Genomic DNA, 14,620 nt, shown 5'->3' on the forward strand with positions numbered 1-14,620 from the left:
TGGAATAATTTCCCCAAGGAAGCGGTGGATTCTCCAAATCTGGACGTTGGTAAAATTAAGCTGGACAGGTTACTAAACTGTCCAGTCCAGATGGTGCTTTTGCCAAGAAAAGTTGGACCTAATGATCCTTGGGGTGCTTTTCAACCTGGAATTCTGGTTCAACCTGGAATTTATGGTTCTAAAAAAGGCACTGTGAGTTCAGAATTTCTGTTCCTTCCCTGTCAGGGGAGGCTCAGTGACTCAGTGTTCTTCCCTGTTTACTCTGACGTGAGTTAAAATGTGTTTGTTGAAGACAGACACAAAGGCTTTGTATTTCACCTGAAAAACTTTCCTTGTTCAGATTATACTGGCAGTTACCAACCTGCTTACTTGCTTTATACTCTCACGTGCATTGATCTAATGCTAAACTTCAGAAAGATTGCATATAATAGCTCTAAAAGGTGTGCAGATGGGCTGTTCTGTTCCATTGGTGTGTTATTGTATTTCTCCCTGTATTGGTTGGTTTAATCTGACTAGTTTTTCATTACAGGGGGTCACATGCTGGTGTGAATCCACTTTCAACCAGAATCATATCTGAAATGTTCTGAATGTCTCTGTTGGGAACAGGTCTTTTTACTGTGTGAAGCAAAAGGTCATGTTCCCTTCTGCCTGCCTCTTCCTGCCCCTGATAAAATTGCAAACAAAAGGGTAGGATGAACTTTCATGCCTTATTCATTTTTCTGTCCTTCTGTATTCAGTGATACATCATTTTGGTGTTCAACCAGGTTGAATGACCTCCTAGAAGTGGCATGAGACCAGGATCAACAGTATCGTTGGCAGGAATGTGTTGTTTGTATTTTAAATTTTATTTAATAAATATATTTTATTTTAATAAATTTTATTTTATTTATGGAGAGTCTGATTTTTGAGTGTCTGTGCTCCCAGCTCCATAGCTGACACAATTTTTTTTTTTTTTTTTGTATAATTTATGGTTTTAGCCTCTATGTCCCCATTTTCACATTTCAAAAATTATTTCAGACTATTCAATTTGTGGGGAAATGTTCCCAGTTTTTTTTCTGCTTGGTGATGGAAATAAGTTGGATAAATATCTGACCTACTAATGATTTTTTCCTCTTCCAAAACTTGAAGGGAACGGGAAATATTCTTCCAAGATGTCTCTTTAGCTGCCACATGAATAACAAGGAATCCAAATCTTTTTTTTTGCATATGTGCAAGCTAATTCGAACATTTTCAGCTCAATTCTACAATATTTTAAATGTGCTTTTTTGTTGAATGCAGGAGTGTTCTTCTAATTGTTTTTCAAAAGAGGTTTTGAGCACATTATTTAATCTATATAAAGTAGGTAAATTAATAATGAAGTGGAACTATAATTAACTTGTTACTTGATTTCTTAATTCCATACTCAGTTTTTTTTTAATTATATGCCCTATCCTCCACCTTCCTTTTAGAAGGTGATAGTTTTTGAGTGTAAAGCTCAAAACTGAAACTGTCTTTATAAGGATCCTTTCAATGCTCAGCTATATTCTTCAGCCAAATATTTGAGGTTGCATATTTTAAAACATTGTTCCCTGCTCACTGTGTAGGGAAGCAACCTGAAAGCAAGGCCTTGCTCCTATGAAGGAAGCAGCATGGTTTGTGTGTAAACATTACAGGCTAAAACCCCTTATCAATAGAAGTGTGCTTATGCATGCTAGAAGTTCTGGTTAAGGAGACGGGAACTGTGCTTACATGATCTTCATCTCTCTCTGGTAATCATGAGTAAGGATTTTCTGGGTGACCCTGCTCTAAAAGATTTATTGCTTCATATGCCTCTTCTGTCTCTCTGCTTTATGGAAAATGTCACTAAAAACAAGGAAGTTTTGCACTGAATTCTGCATTCCACCACTTCAATGTTACTATTCCTGTGTCTGTTCTTGTTGTCAGAAAGGAGTTCTCATCCCTGAAACAAGTTGGTGGTTTTTCTTCCTGGTGCTAGACCTACCCAAATTGTGACTGCTGTCTTCTAGGGCAGTCCTGAAAATTTACCCTGAAACTTCACATCAAGGTCAGAATACCCTTTCACTGGAATGATAGAATCTTGCTGATGTCAGCTCAAGTTCTCTAAATTAAACTTTCTATACCTCTTTCCATTTGTATGGGAAAATTAAATATCACTATCTACTTTTCAGATGTATTAAGACTTTTCCTCTTTCAAGTTAGGAGCCTGTACTGTTAAAATCAGAAGTGACTTCTAGAATTGTATAGCTAAAAGAAAAAAAGCCTGGTATTGAGTCTTGTATATGATTTTTGTTTATTGCTTTAAGTTGTCCCCCAGGGGAATTTCTAAATTTTTTAGAACAACCAGTGAATATGGAACTGTGTAGAATATTTCCTCAACAAAATATTGTTCTTAAATATTGCTGGCTTCTTCTCCTTTCTTTCCAGTCTTGCAGGAGTTTCAAAGCTGTAAATATTCAGTCTACTTGCACAGGAATATATATTTTCTGATCCAAAGTGGATAAAAAACTGTTGAAGGAAGCCATCTCTTGCCTATTAAGTAATATTGTTGTGGCTTGTAAAATGGGAAAATGGAATATGTGAAACTGCAGCTTTCATTTTGATGTATTGCTGGCTGTTATTCCTTTCAGAATTATAAAAGACATACTGAAGTATGAATTGGAGAATAATGTCAAGGAAAAAAATGTGACTTTTTGGCAATGGTTTAAAATAAATTAAGCTTTAGAAATGTTCAGAGTCAGGTGCTCCATTTTGATTCATTCCCTTGCATTAATATATCCTGAGTATTTTTTTGTAGTAAATGACCTTTTCCATTTCAAATTAAAAAGAAAAAGACAAATTAGAGGCAAAGATTTTGTTTATTTTCTTCTTCCATTCTGCAACAGGAACATCTTCAAGTTCAGTAATTAATCAAACATTTACAAATGGGGGAAGGAGTAGAAATTTAGAGTGACATGTTCCATAAAAATGGAGCAAATGCAGTACTTTCAATTAAATAGTAACAAAAAACATTGACATAATTTTATTTTTCTTTGAAGATTAGGTGTATGCATACAAAGGTAGTGTTTGTGGTGTGTTTTGGATTATTTTGGGTGTGTTTGTTTGCTTTTTGTCTTGGCTAGCTCTTTTTGTCTGCTTCTTGGAATGTGAGATCTGAAGGCAGTAGAGAGAGCTGCCCTTAGGCCAGGCCACCTTTCAGGAACCATGGAGACCTTGGTTTCCAACTAGGGCTTGCAAGACATCTTAATTAGGTGCTTCCTGTTCTCCTGATCAGCAGGTTGTAAGAAAGCCTAAATTCCGATTAGCTCTGTTAACGTGTTACACACTTGTGCTTCTAGAGGGAGATAAAGGTGAGCTGCTTCCTAACTTCCCCAAATTCTTCAACGTAGCAGCTATAAAGTGAGCAGCATGACGGCCACTTCACTGTTCATTTGTGTGCATCAATGCAAAAACTGATTAGAAATTGGAAGAAAGGTCAAGGCTGTTCTCTCAACAACCTTGCAACAGTTCTACATAATTTGCCACCAAGGTGTCAACTTCTGCCTCTGATTCCTCCATTAGTTAAAAAAAAAAGAAAAGAAAAAAGTCTCAATGAGAAGTCTTTAAGTGGGATATTACTTGTCAAGCACTAGCTAGCCATGTAGATACCTCAGTAAGCCTTCTTAAATTCCTTCAGGTTCTCAGCGAAGGAAGACAATGACACATCATTTGAATTCAATAACCAATTTGAGATTTTATTACTCTGTTGGTCAGAAAGTCTCTAAAAGCTGTCTCAGAACAATATTTAGAAACTTTTCTTTATTGGTGAAACATTGATATTCTGAGACCTGGTGAAGTGAGATTCAAAAGTCCATAGGTATAAAGAAAATAATTTTTTCCGTATTATCTCAATTGCTTAATTCACAAAGTGTCATTTGTATTTCATGTAAGTCTTATCTTAAGAAATAAAAAAAACCAATTTTTATTTCTTCTTAAAGATTGAGTATGTTTTTGGAATTCCATAATGCTGACTGTTTCGGTAGGCAAAGGAGTCTATTATATTGTAATTTAAAGTTTATATAAAGTAATCAAATTTAGAATTTTCCAAGTTTAGTTCAGTTTAACATTCTATTAAGCAAATGTTTGTGTTTAAACAAAGCTCTCAAAGGCATAATTTAGACAAATTTATCTTGCAGTCGGTGTCAATATACTGATCTTCTTTGAAAATTTCAAGAGGAATGGTGAATGTTACTGAAGTTCTTTCAAATTATAGACCTTAATGAGAACCAAGTTTAGCAAATGTAGCCTGTTGACTCTACGATGAACTCTGTTTGGATTAGCACATGGTGCCAAAAGCAACTTTCCTTCCTGTTGATACCAATTACTATATCACATGGCTATCTTGTAATTTTTGTCCTTATTGGTGACATTAGATTTTGTAGTTGAGATGTATTTTAAATTGCAGCTTTGTTTGCTTGTATTCTTATTTAAGAAGAAAGTTTTGTAGTACAGTTCATTCTGCTTTATTAGTTAAAATTTTGTGCCAAAGAATTTATATCTATTTTTATTTAATAGCTTCATGTGAGCTATGCATCAACTTACACTTTGCGTGCAATTCCTATTTGTCTACCAGTAATGTAGATTAGAATAACTGAGAGGTAGATAAGTTATAAAGCTCCCCATACTATTCCCAGATGCCATTCACTTTGACTTCACTGAGAGTGCTGTGAACTAAAGGTTTTTAAAGTTATGCCCTTAGTGTAGGACATATTTGTGATGAGAACTCTAATTTAAACTCAGCACTGCTGTGTGTTGCACTGACTTTGTAGATGAGTGAGGTGTGCACACACTGTATGCAAACTAATTATATTTAATATTCTCTTCAGTGGAAAAAATGTCCAAATAGTACAAAACATGTTAAAATTAGAGAACTAAGTGAATGAAAGACAGTCTTTCACATAATTAAAACACTTGTTTTCAGATGTCATGAAACTGATAAAATAATAGAATTGAGGTTATTTTTTCAAGGATAAGACTGAATGACAAAGCAACAGAAAATGGAAAATAAAGTATGCCCCGAATATGTTTATGGAGATGAAAAAATGTACTCTGAGATAAAATTCAGTGTGCTTTATTAAATCAAGTGTATTAAGGATAAATGAGAGAGTTGGTTAATCAAAATAAACCAAGAAGAACACAAATATTGAAATTATCAAAAAGACAGGGTTTTGTGTTGAGCTAGGAATCTTGTGTCTTTGGCTGGATAGGTTAGGAGCATTTCAGTGGACTATTTATAGATTTTCAGGACAGGTTTTTAGGCTTAGGGATAAGTTAACTTGTGTTCTTTGTGGGGTTTTTTGTTTTATTTTTTTTTTTTTGAGGTGAAAGCATATTTTAAAACATTGAAAATCCTACTTTTTGATCTCACTAGTTTGAAAAAAAGGTCTTTCATTGCAATCTGCCAATGGCAAGGTAGAGTAGCATCCTTCAGGAGAAGAAACAAGTATGAAATAGAACAGAGCTACCTTAAAAGTGCATAATTATGATGGTTACAACAATACGAATGAAAGCGTTATTTCAGATATTTGTTTCTACAGGGAGAGAGGCTGTGGATTAATTGAGGATTACAGCAGCACTGGAATGTGATACAATGTTCTTCAGAAAGTTTTGTTTTATCACCTAGAGACCTCAGAAAGGCAGCAGTTCAACTGAGCCATTTCAGGTCTTGAAGTCACTTTGTTCTCTTTGTTATTGTGTATGAATAATAGACTCAGTTGTACTGTGTGTATTCCTGCTTTGCTGCTGCAGCCAACTGAGAACCAAACAACAGAATAGGTTTGTTTTCCAGGAACTGAAGGCTAATAATCACCCCTCTTCCATGCTTTTCATAGGATTCTACAAAGACAGTATCTGGCACAGTAGCAGCAGCTGATGGAAGTGGTCCTTCAGCAGCAGAGTTTTCCAAATGTGCACTGAATATACTGCTAAATCATGCTCTAACAGCATTCATGACTACTGGATACTTAGAAAATATTTTGTTTCATTGGTAGGAATAGTGCTGGGTAATGTAAAACATAAGGCAAGAGGATCAGTAGGGCCAGGGAAAAAAGTGCCTAGAGAAAACAGCAGCTTGAAAGTGGTGAAAATATGAAAGTAGATATCTAAATCCTTTTTATGGATTCTTTGCTTACTGAAGGTGGAATTGGAATATATGTGCAATTATGTCTCAAAGGATGTTTTTCGAATTGTATATCATGTGCTGTACCTTCCATGGCTCTTTTTCCTCATTGGTAGCAGGGCACCTGCTGTCTCTTGCAATAGAATTGCCTCCTGCATACTGGCTTCTCTCAGGAAAAGCGAGTGACCTTTTCTACTTAAGAAACTGCAGAAATTGCAGCTAGGTTGTGTCTGATTTGGTGAAAGAGTCATATTATCAGCACCAGTCTGATTATGCTGTCCACAATCTGCTGTAATTATTTCTTCATTGTGGCAATCATTTAGGCTGGTCTTAAAAAAAAAATAATAAAAAATTGGCATTATGGCAGGTACTGTATTTGATTTCTTCATGATTTCTCTAAGTGAGAGCTGGAAATACAGTTTGCCCTGTGTGAAGCTGCTTTGATTAAATAAGGAAGAGAGGCTTATGAAGTGTCACCATTCCAGATCCCTGTGTCCAAGGTGCCTGAAGAGCTCCAAAGGGAATGTGCATTCTATGTGCAATGTACTTGCAGTATATGCAACATTGGACTGATGATCCTTTTTTTCAGATGTCAGAGTTGAGTGTTTCCTGAACACTCCAAACTGGATTTTTGTACCTTGGTACATAAATTATTTAGCCCTTTTCTTGGGCTTCATTCACGTCAAATTGTTGCAGGGATAATACGTTTCAGCTGTTCTTTTGAGTCTAGTTGCCTCATCTTGGTTTTAAGGTTGTTTGGTTTAGTCAGGTCTGTTTGTTTAATTGAGTTTAATTCTTTTAACCTCTTAAACTGTTTCTTGAGGGAGAGGTAGTTCTTTACAGTTTTGTATGAAACCCCCAGTTCTCCATATGTCTCCTAGTTTTATTTTTCCCTTTAAATTTCTGTCTTTGCACTTTTTCCAGCTTTTCCATTTCTTGCATTAGCAGTAATAGTTTCTCATTTTATGGCGGTGTTTTTTCTTGTCTTTCATGTGATCCATGTTTTAGAGGCTACATACTTTCAGTGTTACCAGGTATATCAATATTATGTCTCATTTTTCAAGAAGCCATTAAACCTGACATATTTTGTGCCTCCTACTCTTGCATGTTATAACTAATCCTAACTATTAATCAAGACAGAAAGACTAGTAACCAATATAATGAAATCTGTGCCACATTATTAAAGTAAGTTATTGTTTACTTTATGTGGGACATATTTTATGTATGTTAGAAAAGATGTAAGGATGGAAAACATTAAAATGGTTCAGTTAACAAACTGTGATTGCTTTTTCCATCTACTTAAGAGCCTGGTTGTTCAAGAGATTGAATGACTTTAACTCCCACTCATTGTTCACCATACAATAAGAAATGCTGTGCCTCCTAAATCAAGTTTAAACAATCTGCTCCTAGTTCAACACCAGTTTAACCTTTTGAGCCCAATGATTTTAGAGTAAACCAGCAAAATCAGTATCTTAGAATGTCAGCCAATTTTCACCTTTAAATAGAGCATTTCTTAATACTTGAAATTGAGGGTTTATTTGGCTTATAGCTGCAAAACTACTGTAGTTTTTCTTGCTGCTTATAGAATGCAAACTGGTTGTATATAATTATGTGCTTGATAGTGGTGTTGCTGCTAGAATTTGTATGGCTTATGTTGACTTATTGACAGTGAGCTCTTGAGTTTCCTTCAGTTTAAATACAGGACATGGAATCAAATCTGCACTTTTTACTAATAACCGTAAAGCTGATAGACCTCAAACTTAGTGGGCTCTAAATTTAATTTTCAATAAAGAAAAGTTCTTGTTCAAACATTTAAAGGTATTTCTATTTCAAAACAAATTGCAACTTTGTTGAAATTCTGCTCATATTTGCCACAAAATTCAAGGAGCTGGAGTTTTCTGCAATATAAATGCAATTGCATTGTCCTGTGTTGTGCTAATTTGTTTTACTTCCACAGAGACTGGGTGAGAATCACAGAGGAAGGCTAGAATTATGCTTTGTTCATGACCAGAAGGTGAGTCCAGCAGAGAAAGAGTGTGGGGTTTTTCCAGTTTTCCTTTCTTTTTTTTTCTTGCCTGTGGTTCCCCAATCCAGAAATTCAAAGATAGATGTAGAATTAGACTTACCCATCTTATTCTATTAGTTCCACAATTTTAAGTTTCATGAATGTTATCCAAAAAAGGTCTTTGCACTAAGATCAATCCAAACAGACAGTGCAGGAGGAGGATTTCTTGGTTTTTGCTCTCTAGGAGAAGGGAAAAATTTGCTTTGAGGTCATCTGTAGCTTTGGATCATGTCTCCTGAGGTTTCCCTGTGGTGGGGCTGGGTTGAAGGTGGGCTGGGCAGATGGGAGGCCTCTGATGCATCAGCACTCCTGTACATCTTTGGAAGACCCTTGCTCTGGATCCTGGTGCTGTTTGCCTCAAGAACCTAAGGAATAGCAATCTCTTCTTTATATGAAGGTTGACCTGTTTTTCTAAGATAACACAGAGACATGTTTCTGTTGGAGCATGGATTTTCTTGCCTTGATCAGTTCTCTTTGGAAAAAACAATACAGGAAATAAATTTTTGTTTTCAGCTAACCATTAGAAATATCATGATATACAAATCTGTTGTTATGTAAACACCGCTCAAAATAATGAACTGGTTACAAAATCTTTTCAACTGCTCAAAAAAACGTGGATCAGAGTCATAAGTTGATCTGATTTGGGAAATAATAGGTAGTGGGTAGCCATGTATGGCTAGGAGGATAATAGGCTGCAGCTTCCATGGATGAGAAATATGTTGCAGAAGAAACTCCAGGAAAAGCAAAAAATTCCTGTCAAGAATTCTTACAAGGAATTATGTACATATTTAATGAATGAAAAAATGCTGCTGCATGTCTGTTACCTTCTCTTCCTGTTTTTGGGTGGGTTGTTTTGGTTTTATTTTAAAAGCCTCTTTCTATATTTTGTCTTTGAACCACCTAGAACAGAATTTGTTGGCAACACGGACAATTTGGCAGCTGGTCTCAGGAATAATTTTGTAAATTTAAGTTTCTTCAACAATACTTATTTTTGATTCTGCTATCTAATTTGATCTATTTTGATTTGGGAATGTTCTGTGGAAGGCCAAATTGATACTCTAATCTTGCCATGAAAAAGCAGATATTACATATAACTTTTTTACTTCTAAATAAACCACTCTTTACTTATTAGCATGTAACTTATGACACGAAAGAATATGCAAGGAACAGCCAATACATAAAATGTGCTGTTGTTTGTGGACACAGAAAAAAAAATTGCATGAAGAAAAAAATATTTGGAGTGGAAAACTGCATCTACCTAAAGTATTCCATGCAGAGAAGTAATAGTGAAGGATTAAAGCAAAAGGTCAATTCCTGGATTGCCAGGAGTATTTTGTTCAGTTGGAGGATTGAACAGCAGGCTTGGCATGCCTACATTGATATTGACAGGTGGTGTTTTTCTTGAAGGTCAGCAGCTAGACCAGGTGAAAAAATTCATGCTCAGGCAGGAGACATTTTGATTAGTGATAATAGCATCAAAAGTTTGATTTTATTTATTTTGCTAGGGATTCTAAAATAATAATTATAGTATCTTGTGCTTTATTAGTTTTGGTTTCAGTTTTATTATTTTGTAGGCTTAGCAGTAACAGGATGATGCCTCTATCTTTCTTATGCTTTGTACAAAGTTCAACAAGTGAAGGGCCAGATTCTGCATTTGGAATGGGGCAACCCTGGATGTAGGGACAGACTGTGGAATGAGAGGCTGGAGAGTAGCACTGTGCAAAGGGACCTGGGGGTCCTGGTCTATGGAAAGTTGAATGTGAGTCAGCAGTGCCCTGGGAGCCAGGAGAGCCAACCCTGTCCTGGGGGGCATCAGGGACAGCATCGCCAGGTGGGCAAGGGAGGGGATTGTCCCGCTCTGCTCTGCACTGGGGCAGCCTCACCTCAAGTGCTGGGGGCAGTTACGGGTGCCACAATATAAAACAGACATTAAGCCATTAGAGAGGGTCTAAAGGAGGGCCATGAGGATGGTGAAGGCCTTGAGGAGAAGTTGTATGAGGAGTGTCTGAGGTCACTTGGTTTGTACAGCCTGGAGGAGACTGAGGGGAGACCTCAGTGTGGTTATAACAATTCCATACTTCCCTTGTGAGGGAAGTGGAGGGGCAGGCACTGAAATCTTCTCTGTGGTGACCAGTGACAGGACAAGAGGGAATGGCTTCAAGTTGTGTCAGGAGAGGTTTAGGTTGGATATCAGGAAAAGGTTCTTCACTCGGGGGATAGTTGGACACTGGAACAGACTCCCCAGGGTTGAATGAGGTTAACTTGTTTTGTTTGAGCAATGCTTGACCTCATAGTCTCAAAATTTGATATAAAAGTGTTTTGCACAGGACAGAGGTGGAGATGAGTAGCTTTTATATTCTCATTTGTAGTATACTTAGTATCATGAGCAAGTCAAACTAACCTTACAATTTCTCACAGTCTCAGTTCTGCTGTGTTGTACTTTCTAATTTGTGGCCTCAAAGAGCTGCTCTAGGTCCCATGGTCTTTAGATTGTAGCATTGTTCCTATCTGGTCCATTGCACTAAGCATTGCTTCATCAGCAAAGAAGCAGGATGTAGTGAGTGAAAACATAGAAAATCTCTTGATATCATTATCATGTTTTATGCCTTCATGCCCTAATTCTTAACAGAAATAAATGATTATAAGTTTAATCTTCCCAGTCACTGGATTTTAGAAGAGGAAAAATTGATGTTAAACATTCTAAAAATCTGAACAAAGTCATTTGGAAATTCTTCTCTGAACTCTGTCATTTTCTTTGGAGAAATCTTTGTTTTAAATTGAAATACTGATTTAGATATATAATTCAGTGGATGAGGTTTGTTCTGCTGGCAAGCACCCCAGCAAATTTGTGTTCTAAGCAGCATGCCAATTGCATTAGAGAGAGAATCATTATCTTTGCTCTAAGTGATTTGAGATGATTTGCCCTAGATCAGCTAGTCCCTGATGTTCTGTAAGCATGCAGCACACTGCTTTCCCTTTATGTGCTAAATGGTTGTCTGAAAAAATAAATGTGGCATCTCAGTGTGTTGCTTTTTTAGTCAGATATTTGAATGTCTGTACATGTGCAAACACAACTGCGTATACCTGGAAGGACAGAAGGCGAGGGAAGCAGTGATAAATACCTGAGAAGGCATGGCAAACTCTTTGTTCAAAGTGCCAGAATTACTGCTACAGGGAAACAACATATAGTGTATATTTTATAGCATTAGGTGTTTCTGTTTCTCTCTTTAGCATGAGAGGAAATCCCATAGTCCCCCATTTCTGGGATCCAGAAAAGTGCACTAGCCCAGCACATGGCTCATCCTATATTGCCAGTCTTTACTAATTTTCAAAACACATCCTAAAAAAGCAGAATTGACTCTTTTTATTTACTCCAAGTTCATAAATGGCTTAAAATAATCTATTTATGGTCAAGACTGTTAGCATGTGCTACAAGTTATGAGTGCTTCTATATTCCCATATGATTTTTTCAGTTTTTGTTTGTGGGTCCTTCAAGATGCTGTGCAGGTAAACTACAGTCATTATAGTCCTCAGGGAATCATGGAGTAAGGGATGCTAATGGAAAATGCTGCTTAGAGTCAGTTTTCTGAAAGGTATTTTCTGTGTAAATTGACTGAGTACAGATTTGGGATATATTTTTTTTTCTTTCCATACATTTTTTTAAAGCATTTTCAGATTGTCCTATTTCTTAAAGAACCTTCATGATTTACTGGCAAGGTTCATTTCTTTAACATTAATAGTTATTCTGTCTCTCCTAAGAACTGGCAGTTAACTGAAATTCTCATATTTGAGCTGCTACATTTACCATGAATAACATTTTCAAGTATGAATGTTTTCCCATGTAAACTATCTGAAGTATTTGTCTATGCAAAATATCTAAATGCTTTGGGGCATGTTGAATACCAAAGGTGTAGGCTTGTTCATTTCTTGAAATAATATGTAGTCCTTATTGTGCTTAGCCTTCTGATAGAGGACACTTGGGTTTTAGCTGTATATCAGCAGGTGGTATTTCCCTTGCACTAAGGAAAATCCTTCGGGATATAAAGCAGTCCACTTGTCTGAACCCTTCCTTTGTATCAGCCTCTTCTTCTTCATATAAATGAGCTAATACACTGGGGAGTAAGGGAGTGATTCGTGTCAAGGATAGGGCTTTTGTGTGGGGATGTCTCCCACCAATCTGTGTTTCACACAGTGAAAACTGTGTTCAGCTTTCCATGGAGTCAAGTAGCTCAGATCAAGAAAGTGATGCTAGAGTAAGTGAACAGGAGAGAATATGTGCTGAGTGAAAAATCATCCTGTTTGTGAGGGCTGTGGGAAGAACTGAGACATGGTTTCCTGTTTTCAGATCCTGTAAATGTGTGTATGTCTTCTGTATTGTTCACTGGACTGTAAAGTAAAAAAAATTATTAGATACAAATTTTGTAGTAGCTATGCTGTTTTGGAAGCCTGGTATATTTTACCTTCAGAGGTGGGGTTTTTTTTTTGTTTTGTTTTTGGGGGTTTGTTTGTTTTTGGTTTTTTTGTTGTTGTTTTTTGTGTTTGTTTGTTTGTTTTTGTTTGGTTGGTTTTGGCTTTTTTTTCCCCCTCCTATTTCTCCTGGAGTCAATCTCTTGTAGAATTAAAATGAGATGCTAAAAATTATCAGGTAAAATGGCAACAGTTTCCCTGTCACAGGTTAGGTCCCAATTTCATGTTAAGGGAATTATTCTCTCAATATTTAGATGACAGCAGAAAATCAAAAGGGGGATGGTTTACTTCTAGTTGTTGCACTTATGCTCTCAATGTGCAAACAGATTTGTTTGCTTCAGGATACCTTAAAAGGATGTTCACTAATTATGTCTGTGGGCTTTGCAATGGATGGACAAATTTAAAAAAGAAATAGCAGTCTGAGTAGTTACAGATTTAGCTAGGACGTGGAAAGATAATTTTTCTTTGTAAAGAGATAATAGAAATAATATAGCTGGCTTTAGGAGTCAGCTCTCCACATCATTTGGCTGTCTGAATTCATAAGACTATTGCTATGCTAGTAGACCTACACTGTAGTGAAGAAAGATGGTTTCTAATGGCCTTGACAATAGCTGGGAAATCACCTCTGGAAATCTACATATACAGATCAAATAATACCCTGGCACATAGGAATGAATTGCTGATCCCAGGGCCATTTCTTTCAGTTTTAATAATAAACCAGCAAAACCTGGTGCAGTGAACAGATTTCTGCTCAAATGAATGCCCCAAAGTAAGTCATTGAAGTCCATCCTTCCTTCCTCCAGCCTGCTCCTGTGACACACAGCTGAGCTTGTCTTCCTTGTGCAGATAAATAGGGCTAATAATTCTAAATCTAATGAAAATGTGCAGTAAGCCTAATATGCAACATATACAATAATTAAGAATACTTTTGCTGTTATCTACTTGGCATTTTTAGGTCCCCAAAAACCTAAATGTCCCTTTCTCCTATTCCTCTAAGTAAGCCTCTGCTAAAGTGAGAAGGTAATTTGAGTGGAATAGAAACTGTATTCTAACAGAAAAACATTGCTTTTCAAACTTACTTGTCCAACAGTGGTTTGAACTCTCTTCCAAGTTCAGGCCAGGTAGGAATATAGGGTTTTCTCCTTTGTTTTAAGATAGTGCAAGTAATTGTAATAAAAGTGCAAGCTCTGCAGGCTGTTTTTAGTGTATTTATAATATTTCCTTTTAAAATCATTACCAAATTCTTATGTTACTTTTTTATTTACTCTGATCATTAAGGATAAGGTTGGTCTTGGAACTAAACTTGCAAATGGAGACCTTGATCAATTTATTTAACCACAGCAATTACTTCAACATTCAGGCTTGTTTATCCAAGAGCAACTATTTGAAGAAAAGGATAATATTATTTTTTCAACACTGGAAGAGTTGATACTTCATGAGAAGAATCTGTCTGTAGAAGAGAGAAGGGTTGGCATGGCTAGAAGAAAATCTGCTTCAGGCTAGTAGACCTTTATTTTTTTCCTCTGTATGGAAAGGGAACTTAAAAGGTAGTTTTGTTGTATGCAGCAGCACTGAGCTTTAAAGGAAATCCAAGTGAAACAAATGAACTTTGGTTCATTTTTTTATAACTTCTGTTATAAACAGAACACTTTTTCACTGTCTGCAGTCCCAAAATAGTATGTTCTGTCTTATCCTTGGTGGTCTTTCAAAATGGGGAACCATTAGAGTAAGTAAGGTCTCCTCAGCTACCTGAAAGGAGGGTGTCAGTCTCTTCTCCCCAACAACAAGGGTGAGGACAAGAGGGAAGAGTCTCAAGTAGTGCTGGAGTGGTTCGAATGAGCTATTAGGAAAAAATTATTCAGAAAAAGTGGTTGAGTCATCCCTGGAGGGATTTAAAAGATGTGTAGATGTGGCACTCAGGGACTTGGTTTGGC

At 36.6% G+C, this 14,620-nt stretch overlaps 1 protein-coding gene across 13 annotated transcripts in view; it reads left to right on the top strand.

Annotated features, from left to right (window-relative positions):
* The window catches only part of INPP4B (inositol polyphosphate-4-phosphatase type II B), a 322,017-nt gene that overhangs the window by 59,001 nt on the left and 248,396 nt on the right, over positions 1 to 14,620 (top strand). Inside the window, exon 1 of one of the 13 annotated variants that reach the window (XM_088056201.1) lies at positions 8,125 to 8,168. The exons of the other annotated variants lie outside the window; for them this stretch is intronic. The gene's annotated coding sequence lies outside the window, so the exon portion shown is untranslated. Of the gene's footprint in view, positions 1 to 8,124; positions 8,169 to 14,620 lie in introns of those variants that run through there. 13 annotated transcript variants of the gene reach the window in all.

This window comes from Pseudopodoces humilis, chromosome 6, assembly GCF_049639895.1.
Source record: "Pseudopodoces humilis isolate 2021_Gansu_Grassland_sample_001 chromosome 6, ASM4963989v1, whole genome shotgun sequence".
Taxonomy (NCBI): domain Eukaryota; kingdom Metazoa; phylum Chordata; class Aves; order Passeriformes; family Paridae; genus Pseudopodoces; species Pseudopodoces humilis.